The 21,650-nt window shown below is 34.1% G+C and overlaps 1 pseudogene; it reads left to right on the forward strand.

Moving 5' to 3' along the window:
- The first annotated feature begins 979 nt into the window (after positions 1-979).
- Positions 980-1,079, forward strand: LOC138807744 (U6 spliceosomal RNA; annotated as a pseudogene).
- Positions 1,080-21,650: the final 20,571 nt, after the last annotated feature.

Consider the following 21,650-nt stretch of genomic DNA (forward strand, 5'->3'; position numbering starts at 1 on the left):
AATCCATGCTGTCAGCGTAAGATATTCTGGTTGGTCTGTTCCTACATGGAAGAAAGGTAAAGGTTCAGTGTCAACGTCTAGTGCGTTGGGGTCCCTAGGTAAGGGTCACAAAATCACCAGGACACAGGGTATGCAGAGTGCAAACAGCAATTGCCACTGCATGCTGAGCTTTATTGTTAGTGGGTATTTAAAGACTAGCAAGCATCATCTTTGCCAAGATTTGGTCAGAAAACATTCACACAAAAAATTTCCACAGATACATTTTTACTTAACCTATGAGAGAAAGTCTAGGTATATTATTATCTAAACTATTTTAGATCAAGCTCAAACCACTTCTCCAATCTCAGGAAAATGCTTGACCAGCTGTTAATCTATGCTTAAGCAAGCAGAAGAGCCACTTCCTCAGCTCCCAGGAGTCTGTGACATGTTTTGAGATAGGGAGAGGGAACATTTTCCCTCTGTAGCCTGGCATTCCAAGAGCTTTCCTAATCCCAAACACAGTCCTCAGATAATCCCGAGGCTGGAACCTGCATCATTCTGCCCCCTCAACATAGACCCTGAGTCTTCACAGTTCAGGTAGACATTTGTTCCAGCAAGACCTCATTTGGGAAATTTTAAGCTGCAGAAAGTTAGAAGTAGCTCTTAAGCAAGGCTTACTTTGAATCCATTAGCTCCACAAAGCTAACTCAGTTGATAAATAAGTACTTGAAAAGCCACCACCTTTGGACTTAGCTGTAAAGGCTTCAAAGTATGATCAAATTTAAAATGAAAATGACGAAATAGTCATTGACAAAACAATTGTAAATGTGAGCAATCGACCAAACTATATAAGTTTTTTCCACTGTACACAGAAATTTAGAGAAATAAGATCAATAGCATTTTCAGGAACAATAAGGGTTCCTTGTTACAAATAGGCAACCATGGATATATGCCTGTATAAAGATTGTATCATTAAGTACTTAAATTTAGAGGATACTACATGCTTCAGAAGCAGGTCTACCCAAATTACAACAATACAGAGATTAACATAGCACTTGCACAAGGATGATATGAAAATTTGTGAAGTATTCCATATTTTTCATTCTTCTGATGCAAGAAATGAAAAAGAGTTATTAAAAAGTTGATTACAAAAATACAAGTGTAACAATACATGTAATTCATAGAATTAAAGGTTAGTTTGACATCAGTATATTAAATTTTCACCTTAGAAAGGCCTTTATATAGCATAACCTTTACAAAACTTGAAATTAGATAATATTGCCATTTTATCCCAAAGAAATAAAATAATAAAAGAAACTACGAAAAAAAAGGAGTCTTAAAATACTTCTATATGGAATGCAATCTGAAAGGTCACATTTACTAATGAATCTATACATTATATAACAATGTAGAATTCAAAGTATTATATCTAGGAGAGAATGAAATAGATTATGGACATTACACAAACATAGATATACTTTGTTCAGAAAAGCACCCGGAACATCTTTAGTTTCTATACTATTCATTTCAACAGATAAGTTAAAATTATTTCTGATTTAAAGAATCACAAACTCTGCAGAAATCATTACAGATGTATACAAACAACTCTTGAATACATTTTGATATCAAAGTCATGCAATTCACTTGGAAGAATACCATGAAATACATAAATTTTTATAGTAAGATATTACTGTTGCTTTGTATTGTGAAAAAATTTGTAGGGACACAAAAGATGGACTGGCATTTTTGAAATTTAAGAAACTTAACCAAACCATTATGACTTAGGAGACCAATTTGTACAGCCTTCGACAATTTCAAAGAGGTAGTGATACATACTTACCCTTTTGGCAATATCAAATGCAGTTTCTTCAAAGTTGTTCTTCAGACCTGGTTTGATATAATGGTTCAACAGAAGGAGATACAGAGTATCTTTGCTATTTCTATTCCCAGCAGCAAGATGCAAGGAGGTCAAAAGGCCTTTAGTTTGGGTATTGGTATCTGCATCATGATGAAGTAATAAAGAAGCCATTTTGGTATTATTCCACATATAAGTACTGTGCAGGGGTGTCCAGCCATTCAGAGTTATTGCATGAATATCTGCCTTGAGCTGCCAACTCATGGACAATGTCTAAGTGTCCACTCTAGGCTTCCCGATGAAGAGGGGTATACTCATCCTCATCCCTAGTATTCATCTGGGTGGCCATTTTGGAAAGCAGTGTTCACAACACAGTAAGCCGATAAATTTCGGCATCCCAAAGAAGAAATTTGCTTGGATCCTACTCCATTTTTTTCTTGCATTTGATACCATTCCTCATTTTTTCATCTTGTTCCTTGTCTTCGTCACAATTGCCTAACCAGTGATTTTGAGTACCAGTGGGAATGAGGTGTCCATGTATTTCCCCAATAGTTCACATTGGTTGAACTGGTCAGAAAAAACTGGTGAATGTTCTGCATATGTTTTTTCACCATGATTTATTTTCTCTTTTTCAATTTTTAATATTCTAAATTATTCTAACTGGAGAGTAGTGAATTATAGGGAGCAGAGGAAAGATTTTCCTCAGTATTCAAAGGTACAGACTGAAAATCAGGACCAGTGGTGTCTTCATGTGCAGCTTATTCTAGGAATGAGAAAATAGGAAACAATGCCTTCTATGTAAATGATTTGGGAAATACCATGTTATAGTGTAAGAAAACTCACTATTCAACATATGGGATTTAAGAGCTTTCTAATAGCTTTCTACTGTAGGTATCCAACATTAGAAAAAATGTATAATGCAGTAATAAAATAGAAGTCCTTTGTATGATTTAATTCTTTAAGTTCCAAGACCCTTGTCCATTGTATGTATTTCCGGGTCTCTATAAAGAAAATTTCGGCCTGAGCAAGGAGACCTAAGGTTTCTCCTATTCCATCCTGTAATGTTTTCAGATTGTCTGGTTTGACTCCGAGGTCTTTGATCCATTTGAAATTGATTCTTGTGCCGGGTGATATATAAGGATCTAGCTTTAGTTTACTACAAGCAGTTAACCAGTTTTGCCAGCACCATTTACTGAAGAGGCTATCTTTTTTCCATTCTATTGTTTTAGCTCCCTTATCAAATATTAAATGGCTATAGGTCTGTAGGTTCATTTCTGGGTTTTCAGTTCTATTCCATTGATACTGAGGTCTGTTCTTATGCCAGTACCAAGGTGTTTTGATTACTATAGCTTAATAGTACAGTTTGAAATTTGGTATTGATATTCCTCCAGTAGTGTTCTTTCCGTTGAGGATCGTTTTTGCTATACGGGGTCTTTTATTGTTCCATATGAATTTTTAGAATGCCTCTTCTATTTCCTTGAAGAACAAGGTTGGAATTTTGATAGGTTGAAGTCGATTGGCCAAAATTTTGTTGAGAAGTTTTGCATCAGTGTTCATCAAAGAAATGGGTCTAAAGTTTTCTTTCTTTGATGAGTCGCTGCCTGGTTTTGGGATGAGGATTACGATGGCTGCATAGAATGTGTTCGGTAGTGAACTTTTTCCTTCAATTTCATTGAAGAGTTGGAGGAGTATTGGTGTGAGCTCTGCTTTGAAGGCCTTGTAGAATTCTGCTGTAAAACAATCTGGTCCTGGACTTTTCTTACCTGGGAGGTCTTTTATTGCTGTTTCTATTTCAATGCTTGATATGGGTCTGTTAAGATGGATTAACTCATCTTGGTTTAGTTTTGGAATGTCAATATTTGCTAGGAAAAGGTCCATTTCTGTCAAGTTCTCAAATTTATTAGCATAAAGTTTTGAGGAATATTCCCTTATAATGTTCTGAATCTTGGTTGTTTCCGTGGTGATGTTTCCATTCTCATTTCTGAGTTTATTTATTTGGGTGTGTTCTCTTCTTTTTCTGATAAGATTTGCTAAGGGTCTGTCAATTTTGTTAATTTTTTCGAAGAACCAACTCTTTGTTTTGTTGATCCTTTCTATAGTTTTTTTTATTCTAATTCCTTTAATTCTGATTTAATTTTGATTATTTCTTTCCGTCTACTGGATTGGGGTTTATCTTGCTGCTCTTTTCAAGGATGTTTAGATATGTCATTAAATTGTTGGTTTCAGATCTCCCCAATTTGTTGATGTAGGAGTTCAGAGCTATAAACTTGCCTCTGAATACTGCCTTTGCTGTGGCCCAAAGGAGCTGGTAATTTGTGTTCTCTGTTTTGTTGAATAGCATGAACATTTGAATTTCCTTTCTAATATCTTCCATGACCCACTCGTGATTCAGCAGTGTGTTTTTCAGCCTCCATGTGTTACCGTCCTTTCTTTGGTGGCTTTTGGTGTTGAGTTCTAGTTTTATTCCCTTGTGGTCAGAGAGAATGCAAGGTATAACTTCACTGTTTCTGAATTTAGACAAGTTTGCTTTGTGGCCTAAAATGTGGTCTATTTTAGAAAATGTTCCATGTGCTGCTGAGAAAAACATGTATTCTGATGCTGTTGGGTGAAATATTCGGTAGATGTCGGTTAAATCTTGTTGATCTCTGCAGCTGTTTAGATCTGTGGTTTCTCTGTTTAGTTTTTGCCGAGTTGATCTATCTAGTTGGGAAAGTGGTGTTTTAAAATCCCCAACTATGAATGTATTTGGATCTCTGTGGGATTTGAGGTAAAGTTGTGTTTCTTGGATAAATTTGGGTGCTACATTTTTTGGCGAATAGATATTTAGAATTGTAATATCCTCCTGCAGGAGAGAACCCTTAATTAGTATGTAGCGACCTTCTTTATCTCTTGTCACAACTTTTAATTTGAAGTCTGTTTTATCTGATATTAGGATTGCAACTCCTGCCTGTTTATGGGGGCCATTTGCTTGGCAGATTTTGTTCCAGCCTTTAACATTGAAAATGTGTTTGTTTTTATGGGCAAAGTGTGACTCCTGAAGGCAGCAGATAGAAGGAACTTTTTTTTTAATCCAACTAGACAGTCTATCTCGCTTAATTGGAGAGTTAAGTCCGTTAATGTTGATAAAAAGGACTGAGAGTTATTTCGGACTTCCTGCCATGTTATCCACCTTCTCGGGGGCTGCGAAAACTGGGTTCTTTCTATGGTTCTTGGATTCTCAGTTTGGGTGCAGTTTCTTGGCCTTTATTGTGGTCTTGTTGGTTTTCTATGTGTAGGACATCTTTAAGAATCTTTTGCAGGGCTAGTTTGGTGGAGATGTATTGTTTCAATTTTTCTTTCCTATGGAAGGTTTTTGTTTGGCTTTCAGTTATGAAGGAGAGTTTAGCTGGGAAGAGTATTCTTAGTTGATAGTTGTTTGTTTTTAGGGCATGGGATACATCATTCCAGGCTCTTCTTGCTTTGATTGTCTCTGCTGAGAAATCTGAGGTGATTCTAATTGGTTTTCCTTTATAGGTGGTTAATCTTTTCTCCTTCACAGCTTTAAGGATCTTTTCTTGGTCTGAATTGATCCTGTGTGGATTGTAATGTGACGGTGGGATGTCCTATTCTTTTCTCATCTATTTGGAATTCTAAAAGCTTCTTGTATCTGAATAGGCCTGTCTTTTTGCATGTTTGGGAAGTTCTCTGTTAGGATCCTGTTAAACATATTTCCTAGACCAATTACTTCCGTTTCTAGGTGCTCCTCTACACCCATTATCCTTAGCCTTATCACTAATATTTTATTTGAACTTTATTGTACAATACACCCTGAATTTGCCTTGCATGTAAATGTGTGTGTACATGTGCGCAAATATGTGTGTGTGTGTATGTGTGTGTGTGTGTGCTGTTGCCATGTTGTTTGCCAATGAGGACAGAGAGAGTCTGAAAAGAACTGTGTTGCAATGTTGTTATTTATCAATGTTCCGTACTGTCATTTCAGTGGAACCACCCTTCTGTACATTTTATTCGTCAAATAATAACATCATCATAATTAAAGCATTTACAACATTAAGTTAGATAAAAGAGATCACTTTCAGCTCTTTGTATATGTTAGGCAAGATGATACACATATATTTAAGTAGTAAGTTATTGTTGTAAGATGACTGTCAGTACAAAATATGTATTTGACCTCTTAAATTGGCTATACTTTTAAGATATACTCATGGAGTGAGTTTATCTGACTTGACCAAACAGGTATTACACTCTGGTTATTCCTGTGAAACTCAAGGTGGATAAACTCTTTCCGGATTTCTGTTGAAAATAACTTTCTTTATAAGATAGTATCTATTCACACTAAGAATAAATCCCGTATTTTTTAGGTTTGAAAATCCGATCATATTGACTGAAAAACAGTATTGTGGATATGTTTGTTAGATATACATTGCAAAAACAAACAAAAAAAGCATGTGTCACTTCCAGATTGTGGATGCATTTTAAGTTGTATTTTACATACAAAGGTTTCTTCATTAATAGTTCTTTTGTGGGAGTAACTATCACAACTTTAACAAATGAGGCTTTTTGAAGATCTTTTCCAATATAAATATCATCCAAGAGTGAGTCTTGCAATTTCTGAAAACCCTTTGAATACTTTAGTGTTATTTCAGTTCATTGACTATACAGCTAAAGACATTTCTGAAATAAACATTGTTAAAATCTGAAAATGTAAGTGGGTATATAGGCTTTTTATGCATCATTTTATCAAAAGACAGTTTTTATGAAACTAAAATATATAGAATAAAAGAATGGAAGTGAATTGCGTGAGCTAATTTTTAGCATAACTTTGTTTTCTATTAGCACAGTCCTTTGAATGTACATGATGAAGTAAAATTATGCCCTTTGTGACACTATGCTTCAGTTATTTTTAGAATCTTTGTAGTTATCAGAGTGAATTTGTAGTGTAAATAAATGTCTTTGAAATGATTAGGATTAATTTTGTGTTTTGTTTCCTACTCCTAAGTAAAAGAGTTATTTTCAAGTGTTAACAGTTTTCAATTGAATCTTCAGTATCATACGAAATTTTGAACAAATATTGTAGTATTGATATATTTTTTTCAGGGGTGGGGGAGTCTGGTAGTGGGGCCTGAACTCTGGGCCTGGGCGCTTTCCTCCAGCTCTTCAGCTCAAGGATAGCACTCTTCTACTTGAGCCACAGCGCCACTTGCGGCTTTTTTCTTTTTTTTTATGTGGTGCTGAGGAATCAAATCCAGGGCTTGATGCATGCAAGGCAAGAGCTCTACCACTGAACCACCTTCCCAGCTCTTTAGGTCTTTTTAAACCAATTGTATTCACAAGTTGGAGAGGCTTTAATTCATTAATGATAGGTCAGACTGCATTTTTGGGTACATGAAAGGTAAAATATTTATCTATGGTCAAAGGTGATTTTTATATGTCTTACTTTAATAGCATATTAAAGTAGTACCTTTCTCTCAAAATGTTGGGTATAAAAAGCAATCAAAATACTTCTAATGGTAATCAACTTAGTTGAGCCACAATGTGGAAATGATTGGTTCATAAGACCTGCAGTCTGTTTCCATCAGGAATTGGGGAGGTCATTCTTTCAGTAAGACAGTTTTAAACAGAGATAGGGTCCCGAGGCAGTGCAGTGTTCAGTGAAGGGACAGAATATGATTTCTGCTATTTTGACCTAGAAATCAAGAATGTTATACTTTAGCACTTCCTTTCACCAGGGAGGTATGTACTGATTATGAACTTTGAGTATTCATATTACAGTTCTCTATTTTCTAACAAAGATAAAGTGAAATATTATGAGTGTACACAATAATTCTGGGAAATTTTCCTAGAATTTGTAGACTAAGTGCTGGTATTTTAGTCATAAAATAGAATGAGGTTAATTGATACAGTGGGAGATGAACCTCAGGCTAACACTTACCATGTGTGCAATGTTGTACTAGTAATGTTGTACTGTGATTTTTATTGTGTCTCTTTAAGATGTGCAATGTGATGTATTGATATTCATTGCATTGATCATTTTTCTGTCACTAAAGGGAAAATACCTGCAAAGAAATTTTCTGAGGAGGAAACTATTATATTGACTCATGGTTTAAGAGAACAAAGTTTAAGATCAGATGGCTCCATTGTTTTTAATTATATTTTTATTATCATAACTAGTTGTACAAGGGAATTTACATTCAATAAATAATGCTTTTACGTATAATAGATCCTTATATAACTTTTCCCTGCCTTTCTAAACCTCACCACACTTTAATTTTTTCTAGTTTCATACTATCTGCATTGAATATCATGTCTTCACTTTCTTCCTCCATAACTCTTTTTATTCTTTCCCTTTGACTTCCCCTCACATCTTCAAAGTGATAGTTTCCTGGTATTTATTTTGTTGGATTAAAAGTTCAATTTTATAAAAAAAATTACATCTTTTAAATACTCCTCTACAAATAGCATGATTTGGTTAATATTGCTGTGTAAAATTGTATAAAGTTCTAGCTTCCAAATATGAGACAGAACATGGGTCCTTTGTGTGTCTGGTTTGACTTCATTTATTTAACATATTTTTAGATCTATCCATTTCTTTGCAAATAACGTAACAGTCTTCATAATGGATAAATACATTCCACTTATGTATATATGACACACTTTTGCCAACCATTTCTTCGCCAAAGGGCATCTGGGCTGTTTCCATAACTTGGCTACAGTGAAGAGTGCAGTAGTGAACATGGTTGTGAAAGTGATTTTACTGTCCTTTTGGAAGAATTCATCACTATCTTTCTGGGAGCAATCCTCTAGCCAGTTTTCCAGAATAAGCACATCCCTCCCTTCATCTCCATCACAACGTATTGCAAGTCCTCAAAAACACACTACCCCATACAGGTTTCAATAAGCTAAAACCACACTGTGCCCATATTCTTTCAATATTTTTTTAATAATTAGATATAATTTAGTGAGAACTTTCTATGTACTTTCCTAATGTGGGAATGAGGGACATAACAACAGAGTAAAAGTAAGAAATATGTAATTTAATTAGTTATCATATTTAAAATGTTTTTCAGCTGTCACTAATAGCCTCACTTACTATTATTTTAATCTTTATTTGATTACTTCATCTAGCCCCTAAATTATAACAGGTGAGTTAAATACAAAGGCAAAAAGTGTGGTTTGATTTTGACACTCATGTGTGAGGATGCACAATATGGGCAAAGAGATGGATTGGAAATAATAGCAATTATCCATTTTGTTAAAGTAGAGATGGTTTTCCCAAACTGATTCTCACAATTCATATTACATTCAACAAAAAGAAACGTGTAACAATTACCTTTGTTTTGCTCCTTATTAACTTTTGTTTCCATTATATTTTTAATGAAGGAATATTTCATAAATCTACTTTAGATGCAAAAATATTTTAATATATTTCTAAGTGTATGCATTGATCTATACATACACACATATATTACACAGGTTACAATCATAATTTATAACTTCTGTAACTATACAATTTACTAAATTCTTAAAAACATCAACGACTCATGCCTGGAATCAGGATTACTCAGAAGGCTGAGATCTGACGATCTTGGTTTGAAGCCATCCTGTGCAGGAAAGTCCATGAGCCTCTTATCTCCAAACAACCAACAGAAAATCAGAATTGGAACTGTGGCTCCAAGTATTAGAGTGGTAGCCTTGAGAGAAAAAGCTCATGGACAACACCAAGGCTCTTAGTTCAAGAACTACAATCTACCCCCAAAAATCTATTTAATTTACACCTGTGTGAGTAGAGTATTTCCATCACCCAAATGCACATCCATGCTCATTTGCAAGGTAACTCTGTTTTGTCTGAAGTAGGACTAAACATTATCACTAAAGGAGCATTGGAACGTGGGCTCATTCTATCTCTCTAATGGATTTTTCTCCACTAGAATACTCAAGTGTTACAATTGTTCTAATTATTTAAAATCATAGCTTTTTTCTTTCATACTCCTAATATTAGAGTTTGAATTGAGTGTTTTGTCCCCTTAAATGTGTGTTCTTACCACTTTGTCATGCCCCCAGCCCCAAGTTATCCTGATTATTTTTCAGCTAGAAACTGGCTTCCTACTTGTGTATGAACTTGGCCTCCATCCACTTGATGTTATTCTTCCTGGAATTTAGAACAACAGCTGTATGGCATTGTGCACAGAACTTTCTGTTCAGTTTGGGCTTTTGCCACTATCCTGACAAAATTGCAATCCCATGTATTCACGAATTTCATAAGCTTGTCATAGCTGATTTTTTTAAATCTTTCATTTCCTGCAGGTTCTTGAGTACTGAATTAATTTGTGTTTTCTTGGGTTGTTTGTTTCATTTGAATCTATGTGTTGAGTTGTTTGTTCCTCACTTTTCCTTTTGTTTCTTTCCCTCAAGTTCTTACCTAAAGTGCTGAGAAACCAATTCTTCTTTCTCAAGATAGGTTGAACATTATTTATTCCAAAGCAATTTCCGTATCTATGAATGGTATACACATGCTAAGCGCTGAGAAGGGTGTTTTATTTTCACGGCAGTCTTTGGCATACACAGACAGATCATGAAATATATGAAGAAAATAAAACCACAGATGAATGCCAGAAGGAGAATAAGCTATTATTAATTGTTTGACAGAGGGTTCTCTTCTAATGAAAGAAATATATTACTTGATGCAGGATTTCACAAAATCATATTGCTACGAGGAACCTAAACAATCATCTAATATTATAAACTTGAGAGTGATGAATTGACTTCCTGAATAATTTACTTTTCGGTCAAATAAAAGCAGACTTTCAAAAAGAGAGTAGATTTTAGAGAAACATGATGAATTTTATTTAAATAGGTCCTTAGCGGATTTTGTTAATTTGTGAACTAATACAGGGAAATAAAGTACAGCAAGATAAAAAAATAAAAACTTCACACTGAAATACTCATATGTGTTTGTGTATGTGTGCATGCATGTGCGAGTACACACACGCTCATGTGCATGTGCTCATGCATGCATTCATCATTCTTGAGGCTTGATAGTGCCATGGAAACTATTCCTCCGCTTCTGTGCCCAAGGATAGTGGTCTACCACTTCAGCCTCTGCTACAATTCTGTTTTTTTTTTGTTTTTTGTTTTTTGTTTTTAGATAATCGCTTGTATTTTCATGATTGAACAGTGGTCTTCAGATCTCAGACTCCCGAGTAGCTAGCTTTGCTTATTCAGCCTTTGAGTAGGTAGTTAAATTCTGGCTGTCCTCTATGCTTCACTGCTCTTTTATACTTTTCCTGAGGTATTCACAAGCCTAAGTCATATATATGTCTAGTTGCTTTAAAATATTCTTATTGCTTGGCAACAGGGGATCACATGTGTACTCTTAACTATTTTGGAGGCTTGAGAACAGAACGCAAACCAAAAGTTTAGTGGACTTACTTCTCAATCTATAGCTGGGTGAATTGGATCATTTCTACCAAACTGCACTATCTAGAGACTAAGATTGGAAGGACTGTGGATCCAGGTCAGTCAAGGTAGCAAGCTAGACAAGTTGGTGTGCAACTCTGATGCCATTGATGATGGGAAGGCTAAAAGGACAGATGAGATGCATGTTCTTGTGGAAAGGGAATCCCGGCCTGCAAGAACAATATACCCCAAATTGAAATCCCCACATTTTCCCACAACCAAAATAAGTATATACATTAACATCCAAAAACTTAATACAATCTGTTCTTTGCTCTAATATCAGCTTTATCTGATTATCATATGATGTGACAGAATAATTTCATTAAACTTATGATAATTTAAAAAGACCTAGAAAATTCTTTCTCACTTATTAAGTGCAGATGAATGGCAAATTGCCTCATTTCTTACATATTTGACTACGACTATAAAATCATCTTATGATTATTATTAATAGTAATATATTCTGATTTAATACTTTACTTTGTAACAGTTTTTTAAATTGTTGTTTTCTGCTGAGGTTGAAGTCTTTAAATAGTATCATCAAAGTATATTCCTTGGGTATTTAGGGAAGTTGTTTACAAAAATTTTAACCAATGGCTTCTAAGAATTCTTAATTGGTATATATATGTATATTTTGGTTTATTTTTAATTTCAATTTAAATTTATTATAATGGTAAGGTACATAGGGGTTCAAGTTACATAAATGAGGTAATGAATACATTTCTTAGGGAAGGAACATTGTGATATCTTCCATCGATATTTTTGTACACTCAAAACAAGAACTACTGATGCTTTTGCTGTTGCTATTGATCAATGGGTACTTTTGCTTACTTTGTTCATGCATTTTTTATTATAAAATTCATATACAGAGCTTTTCCACTTAATTAAGTCAACTAAAGAGTACACTTCATTTTCTTTTCTTTTTTTTGGGGGGGGGTTCGGCTGTGGAGCCTGAACTCTGGGCCTGGGTCCCGTCCCTCAGCTCTTCAGCTCAAGGCTAGTGCTCTACCACTTGAACCACAGCACCACTTCCAGCTTTTTCCTTTTTGCTTATATGGTGCTGAGGAATCGAACCCAGGACTTCATGCATGGAAGGCAATCGCTCTACCACTGAGCTACCGTCCCAGCCCCTACTTCATTTTATTTTCTAATTTTCAAGTTTTGAGCTTAAATGTTTCCTTTTGTTTCTTTAGGGTAATTCTATTTTCAGAGTTGTAGGATCAGTTAATATAATTTTGCATGATTTCTACACATGTATATTATTCAGTCACATATATTTTGCTTTTAAAATATGTAACATTTGGCTATTTGAAATTATTTTCTTAATTTTTATATGGTTACTGAATTTAAATACATTTATTTTCTTATATATATAAACATATTTGTCCAGGTAACAAATATTTACTGCATTTTCAAGAAGCACTTACTTTATTAAGAAAGCCTTCATTACCTGATCACTTTTTGGAAATATTTGTACTTAAATTAAAAAAAAAAGTTTGAGCTCGGCATGGTGGTTTGTTGCATCCATTTTCTAGCTATGGTGGGAATTGTAAATAGGGTTTGTAATTCGGGAGAGACTGGGAAACTATGAGAACTTATTATAAAACTATTCAGAGTGAACTGATTAGAGATGTAGCCATCGCTAGTGTTATATAGAGCACCTCGCTATCACATACTAAATCTTTAGTTAAAACACCAGTAACATCAAACTTTTGTCAAAATAAAAGGACACTTGTTTCAAAATGATTATTATTTAAAACTTATTTGCAAAGGTTCTAATGTCTTCTATTAATTTTCGATTTACTTAATCTATTAAAATCCAAGTATATTGAAACTATATTATTTCTACTAACCTTTTAAATGGTACGAGCAATATTATGATTTCATATATTAACATACTTTTACTGTTTGTGATAATTTCCTCCGTTTAATATAATAAAATCAATATTCCAAATGTGTGTATGTGGTGTGTATATTTGTGTGTGTGTGTGTGTTTATGTGGTTTGTGTGTGTGTGTGTGTGTGTGCTTTGTGTGTACTTTGTAATGCTTGCGAGATCACACCATTGCTTCACATATGCAAGGCCAATGGTTTACCACAGAGCTACTCTGTCTAGTAATAATCCAAATAGTGTTTTAAACCATGACTTTCAAACTTTCATTCCTAGTATGCCCTTTCAAAATTATATATGATAACATGTGATACATATTCTATCCACGTTAGCAATTTTTATTGTTATTTAGAATATTTCCACTGCCTTTCCACTTCCAAACTCTTGTGTTTGTTATTGATAAAGGATTTACTTTGCTTCTTTTGTCTCTTCATTATTTTTCCCTTTAGAGTTTAACTATTCTTTCTCTTATTTCTTTGGAAATTATCATATTCCTGTTACAGTTTCTTTACATTGTAACAGGTATATACAATGCTTTAATTTCTATTTTATTTTTTCCCATTTTCACTGACTTTTAGTACAAACTATTAGATGGATTAAAAAGAAATTTGTCTCAGGAAACGTTATTTTTCTCCTTCTCTTCTCTGAAGTCTTTCTGTTTTTTGAAACACAATAGCAATGACATATAGCTCCTATGTGGTACATCATTGTTTCCCCTCTCACTCTCCTCTGTTGTACAGCTCAAGTTGTTATCATTCAGCTTTGTTATGTTACAGTGTTATTTAAATCGTAACTCATTCTTGAATTAATTTTAATTGTTTCAAGTATTCTCTGAAGACATTTTTCTATATATAATATCTGGGGTCTTGTGTTTTTACAAGGTACAAAATATGAGTCACTTTCAAACATCTAGATATCTCTGTAAAATATTGGTCCACCTGCTCAATAAACTCATATGTAAATTCAAGGAATACAGGCCAGTTAGAACAATCTTGTAAAATTGTGTATCTTCAGCCTTCATACTAGCTTTGAATCTTTTTACCATGTTTAGTAGTAAAGACAACATAGTTCTACTACAAGAGCAGACACATAGAAGAATGTAACAGATTTGTCAAAAATAAATTCTCAGTTTATGGTCAATTGATTTTGAAAACTATCCTATGACTTTATGAAAGAAAAAATAGAATCTTAAATGGGTGTATTGGCACTATTTTCTCTCGAGATTTAAAGAATGATCTTAGACTACTACCTCAATCCCTTTTTTTGTTTCTTTTGTTTTGTTTTTTGTCACTCATGGAGCTTGAACTCTGGGATTAGGCGCTGTCCATATGCTCTGCAGATCAATGCAAGCACCCTAATATTTGAGCCACCGCACCACTTCTGGCTTTCTAGTGGTTTATTAGAAATACGAGTCTCATGGACTTTCCTGCCCGGGCTGGCTTTAAACCGTGATCCTCAGATTTCAGACTCCTGATTAACTAGGATTACAGGTGTGACCTACAGGCACCTGGCCTACCTCAATCCTTATACAAAAATTTAAAATAAAAAATGATTATCAAACTAAGTATGAGATGTAAAACCGATAAGAGATAAATGTAAAAATTCATGACATTCTATCAGTAAATGTTTCTAAATGGAAAGCATTAGTTGCTAAAGAAAAGCAAGAAGATACTGGATTATATCAAGTGATAGCCTTTCATAATTCAAAGGACACTATACTCATAATTCAAAGGACACTATAACCGAAGTGTAAACATATCCAACAGATAGACGTAACATATTTGTTAATGCTAAAATGTGAATGCTGTAATGATTCTTAATCTTAAATATTTTTATACCTTCTATTTCTATATAATTTTTCCTGAATAGGATATTTCTTTAAAGAACATGTGTAAATTAATAGTCAATAAGTGGAGCATATGAAATAAGTTCCTCTTTAGTATCTTAAAAAAAGAAAAAGAAAAATCACTGGTATGACTCTAATATAAAAAGATGACACAAAATATTGTAATGCATTGTGGAGGAACTGATAAACTACTCACAGTGATCCATTTGTATAATACTGCAATCATTTTAGCAAGCAAGTTTTCAAGTCTCAAAGGTCAAAAAGAATTGTATAGGATCAATTCATTATACTTCTATGAATGTATTAAAGAGAAGTAAAAAGAAGTATTTGGACAGGGAATTGTAGTTCATTGACAGTGCACTTAAATAGTATGTGTGAGACCCTGGAAAAATCCCCAAAATAAAATTTTGAAAATACACACTACAGAGCATGTATGCTGGACAAATTCTATTAACAGAATTTTTTATCTATTTTAATGTCTGTTCTAAAATTTTTAGCATTTCTATTTTAAGAAATGCAAGCTTGTGAAAATTAGGCTTTGAAAACCTATGAAGTTACAATTCACTTCCAAAGCACTTAAGTGTATACAATAGAAGGAGATAGTATATTGCAAGTGAATTACATGTCAGCAAATAAACTATTGTTAAAAATTCTTCACACAAAATGAAGAATATCTAAATAGACGTTTTTGGTTTTGGCTAAAAACTCTGTAAACTACAGCGTTTAAAACAAACGTGTGATTTCTGTTTATTTTAAGGGTTTTTTTTGTCCGTTATTTTGAGTTTATACAGAGATATCTCAATCAAGAGTGTAAGTGATAACTGGAATACCTAGGAATTATGCATCATTTATAAGTAATTGATAACCTTTTCTGGACGAAATGCTTAGCAAATGACAGAACACACAAAACTATGCATCTGCATTTTATGAAAGCCATTGGAGCATTAAAGTAGGATAAAGTCAAGTAAATATTTTGCATTTGTTCTATTGGTCTCTCTTTAACTTGAAAATTATAGATTATGTTTTTTATATTCTATTGGGACAATTATCTGCTGTCACTTATTTTTTCTCTTCCCCTTCTTTTGCCCTTCCACTTACATAATTATTATTTAAAGAGACATACTTGACCTTGCATTTCTAAATACTTCAAAATTATCTGAACTATTTTATACTTCTGGCAGGCTCCTATATCTTTCTCAAAGGAAATATTTTTGACACTACCATTTTTATCATGTATGCAAGACATACATGAGACTCATCCAGATATCTCAAAACTCATACCACCATAAAATCCTATCTTACTTAGAAATCATGCTTTTAGAATGTCTCTGGAGGTGACATCTCTCATTTTTGAATGACACTAAGTGATACTTATATGCAGTCATGTTTTAAAATAATATGCCACTCAGTAGATGAACGAATTGACAAAATGTGGTTTATGTATGCACGGTGGAATTCTATACTTCAAATTCATACGGAACTGGAAAGATTTGGAAAAATTCTACGAAGTAAAATAAACAAGACACAATGAAACAGATTCCGTGGTTTCCTCATTTGTAATAAGTAGGAAATATCTACAATATAAAGAAAAGAAAAAGAAAAAGAAATGCGATCTTAGCCACTAGTTCATTGCTAGTATAATTCCTGCTCTCTCGAAAAGGACTTTTTTCCAGTTAAGTCCATGGTCTTAGAACTAACTGGCTTGGAACCTGAATTATTCTTCCATTCTAATTTTTATAAATTTTCATGATTACCTATCATGATTTAGAGCTAGTAGAAGAAAGAGAGTGGTCTCATCCTTCATGTTCCACTTAGTAATAATGCTTTCTCTATGTCACTCCCATAGATCTACATACTGGCCTTGGCTTTATTATTTCAACTTTGTCTTATTTGCAGAGTCTTCTATAGAGTATTGAACCATTATACTTAAACACAGAACTTCTCTTTCTCCTATTCCTATTGTTTCTCCTTCTGTTAACTTATGTACACTTGGGTAATAATGCACAACACAAACACTGACAAAAAATGTTTCTGAGAACCTTCTTCCCACTTAAAATTGGTCTTAATTAACAGAGCACTTAGGAAATTTGAACATAATGTACTCCAGGATAATGTTTTTTATTTATGGTGAAAATGGTGGACACAGGGGTTAGAGTTACATAAGTAAGTTAATGAGTACATAATCTACCGAACATTGTTACATCCTCTTTTGTTATTCCCCTGTCATTCCTTTTCTCCACACTGCCCCAACTCTTCCCTCCCATCCCCAACTAGTAAAGTTCATTTTCAACATAGTGTCTTGTTCATCTCATTGTAACAACGGGTCATACTGTATACTTATTTCAGCATTTTATTTCCCTTCCCCTCCCCACATTAGAAAAATGTATATGCAAGTTGCAGCTCACCGACCTCAAATACAGTGGAAACGGGTTATACCATGGAGGAAGAAAATAGAAGAGAAACAAAAAATCACATAATACATGGTAGATACATTAAAAACAATAGTAAGAAAGAAAAAAACAAGTTGTGTCCGTATTTGGGGTTCATTTCACTTAACATCGTCTTATACAGCCATATGTACGTGGATAATGTTTTATAAGCCATGTAAATTCCATATTTTCTCATTACTAAGTTGTCTCTGAAACACGTGTTACCTCGTGTCTAAAGATGCCTTTGTGCTATCTCAATGAAGCCAGAAAAAATTCATTTTCCTGGAGCAATACCATAGGTTGTTACCGAAAGTAAGTGGAAGGAACGTTTACAGGAAGTAGAAACTGAATCCAGGAGAGAAATTGAACATAGAGAAATGACAAAGTTCAAGTTAATTTGTGCTCTCATTTTTACTGTACAAGAATATAATCCAAGGCTTGAAGGGAACTCTGTCCCTATCTTTTTCGAGTGTGCACTTTAGACATAAAACTTGTCTGTAAACTTCTAGTTGACAGTATTACAAAAGGAAACAATATGCCATTTGAAGGCCAGCATGGAAAAAAAGGAAATAACATTGTTTTACAGTGTTCTACTACAAAGAAACAAAGACATGGAGGTTTTAAAATGTCTTATGCATGAATATTTAACTCCTGAGATGATTCTCTTGTTGCAAAAGTCAGATATCCATTCCTTTATTCTGGTCCTGAGTTCACCATATCAATAAGGATTCCAAAAAGCAGGACTCAGTGAGTATGATCAGCAAAAGGATCCTCTTTTCAAAGCAGTGTTTTAAAGATGGTCCCAAAGAAATATGTGGGGTTTTTTGTTTCTTCTTTGTTTGTTTAGTTTGTGCCGCTTCTGGGGCTTGAACTCAGAGGCTGGACCCTGTCCCTGAACAGTTGTCTTTTGTCTTTCCTGCCCACCTGCCCCCAAAGCTAGTACTCTACTGCTTGAGCCAAAATTCCACTTCTGGATTTTTGGTGTTTAATTACAGATAAGAGTTTGAAGACTCTCCTTCCTGAGTTGGCTTTGAACTAAGACAGTAAGAAAATCAAGTCACATCAACTGTATGGACTTCTCTCTTGAACCAAGAAATATTAGATGCAGTTTATTATAAAGGTAATATTTGACAATTTTTAAAAGAAGAGAATATGTGCAGCAAAGAAGCCATAACTTAAATAACTCAGCAAAAGTAGGTGCACTGAGTCATATTGGAAAATTTTTTCTGCTTGGGAAGATTACTATTGACTTCGTAGTTTCTTTTGGGGAAACTTCAAGTACATTTCACATTTTCATTGGTCGTGGGGCATGAACTCTGATCCTGGGCATGTGCCTCAGCTCTTCAGATCAAGTTGGGTGCTCTGCCACTTTAGTTACAGCACCACTTCCGGGTTTCTGGAAGCTAATTGAAGATGTGTCTCATGGACTTTCGTGATCAGGCTAGCTTTGAACCCCAGTCCTCTGGTCTGAACCTCCTGAGTACCTAGGATGACAAGTGTGAGCCACCAGCACCCGTCTCATATTTGCATGTATGTGCACTTAATGACACTGTAGACAAATAATGCAAATTTGAATCAAGTGATGACCTTGCAGCTTTTCAGAAAATTTGAGGTAGCAATAAATATGTCATCCTGTTCCATGTTGTTACATTAAAGACTCATGAGCCATTGGACTCTTAATTTAGCATCCTCTGAGGTCTGCATTGGTGGACTTAGTATAATTAATTTTTAGTAGAAAAATAGAGAAATTGAGATTTTTAGAAAGCAAAGGAGATCAGATATGAAACAACAGCATAGAATGGGATAAAACTTATCTCACAGAGATTAAGAACTACCCTAAGTGATTTAGAATGCTAAAGGAATGAGGAATAAGCCTACTTGATAACTAGTTCTTTAATAACCAAAAATGGTTCCCTAGAACAGTTTCCGGTATAATTTAGTTATTATTATCATTTATTTCTTGCATCTGGATTTATTCCTTCACTTCTATCACAACTATTAATTAGCTGGTGCATTTTTGGTGCCAAAACTGACCAAAAATTTTCCAAATCTCACTTAGACTTAGATTAATCCTCACCTGATATCTAAGCATATTCTTGACATTAATTGCCATGACCTACCAACAAAATGTTTTTTTTCTCAACGCAGTCTTCTATTATAGGTAAAGTACATGAATTAAGAACTATTGTTAGGTCATAGTTGGAAGGAGCAATAATATATTCCAAGTATAGTTTCTTTATTTGGCATTTACTAGTTAAATGAATTTTTTTTGCCAGTCCTGGGGCTTGAACTCAGGGCCAGGGAACTCTTCCTGAGATTTTTCTTGTTTGGCTTAAGGTTAGCACTCTACCACTTGAGGCATAGCACCACTTCTTTTTCTGTTTATGTGGTACTGAGGAATCGCACCCAGGGTTTCATGCATGCTAAGCAATCACTGTACCATGAAGCCACATTCCCAGAGCCTTAAGTGACTTTCTTAAGATGACTTTGCTTTTTCATTACATTACTATGTATTATAATTTAGGTTAGGTGGTAGAAAAGGAAGTGAAAAACAATACTAAGCCCAGTAAGGCTGACATTACTGTCACATCACTAAGGAAGTACAGTGTTAAGACCTTTAGGACTCAGGGCTCTTGCATGTGACATTATTAATTTACATTATTACATAATATTTTACATTATTATGTAAAAAACATTAACAGTCATCTCCAACATCCATAACATTCTGTTTCCACTTTCAAGTTCAAGAGCCAAAAATTTAAGCCTTTTTATTGATTAGATGTGTTTCCTAGGAAGGAAGAATGAGGATGTGGAAGGTGATGTTGGAAAAATATTTATATTGGCTCCCAGTCCACATTTTTTGCATTTTAAAAAAGTATTACTGATGAACTCCTACATCTTCTTAACTATGCTGTCTGCACAAGATGCAGATAAAGGAAGACATTGATTCTGGTGGATCGTCACATATATTAACAAAATCCAGTTGTGCAAAAAAAATTACTAGTATAAAGTATTGACTATAAAATGGTTTCTTGTCCTAGCAGAACAAAATGCAGTATTGAAATGATTAGTCCAGCTTTCTTTGAGATTTTCTGCTGTCTCAGTATCAAGATGTTCTCTAATTCCAGTAATATACAAGCATAAAAGATCTGACTTGAATATCTCAGTAGTTTTAGAAACAAAGGTACATAGTAGCTTCCTTCATGCAGAGGGGTGTGATGGAATGTATGGCTGATCGTATTGTAATTATCTTTTTTTCCTCTTCATCTCATGTTGCATATTTTGGCATATTAATTTGTCCTGCATCAGCTTCCTGTAGGTGAGATTTACCTCTACTCTGCAATGTCAAGATGGAGCATGTGACTTACTTCAGCTTACAAAAATGAACCAGAAGTGGTGAAAGGCTATTTCTAGGGGAAGATTTCTATCCAATTGTCTGGGTTTAAGAGTTAACTTCTTTTCCCTTAGCTATAAAAATAGCATATTTCCAGAGAGAATCTTTTTTCAACTTATATACTGAAAGAATATAGCATGTGAAATTGAGGCAAAACTCAAACACAAGAAGAATTAAGCTAATATTAGAATATGATACTAAGATATTAGTTTCTTACCATTCTTGTATACCTTTATGATAGTTTCCTACAGCACTTCAGTATTTTAGAAATACTAAACAAGTACTAAACAGATAACACTTCCTGTTTGATGCTATATTTATTACATTTATTTTTTTAAATAAATAAGCATTCTATATGTGGTCACTTGAGGCGTTAACTTTTTCTATAAATGTGTATAATCACTCTAGAGCACTGTATCTCACACCCACAATCATTATCCAGACCTTGTGATTGAGATGAGGAAGAACAAAATATCTAGATTTCTCACTTCTCTTTTCCTCTGCTCCTTTTTCTAGTGAGAATTCTCATCCTTTCTCCAAATTCTCTTATTAATAAAGGAAGAATGAGACATTGTGCATATCAAGCAAAATGCTTCAAAGCCAGAATTTTATTCTTTCAGAAATAGATGAAGTAAATCAGAATGGCTCAAGGAAGAAGGAAAACGTGATTTTTTCCCCTTACTAGTTTCAACAATAGAGTCTAAACACAACTCTAAATATTTAATAAACCATTTGCTTTGGCTAGTTTTTAAAAATATAGTGTTTTAAAATAAATAATTTTAAAAATAAAAAATTAAATATATA

Source organism: Dipodomys merriami, unplaced genomic scaffold (genome assembly GCF_024711535.1).
Source record: "Dipodomys merriami isolate MVZ:Mamm:240054 unplaced genomic scaffold, mDipMer1.0.p SCAF_43, whole genome shotgun sequence".
Classification (NCBI taxonomy): domain Eukaryota; kingdom Metazoa; phylum Chordata; class Mammalia; order Rodentia; family Heteromyidae; genus Dipodomys; species Dipodomys merriami.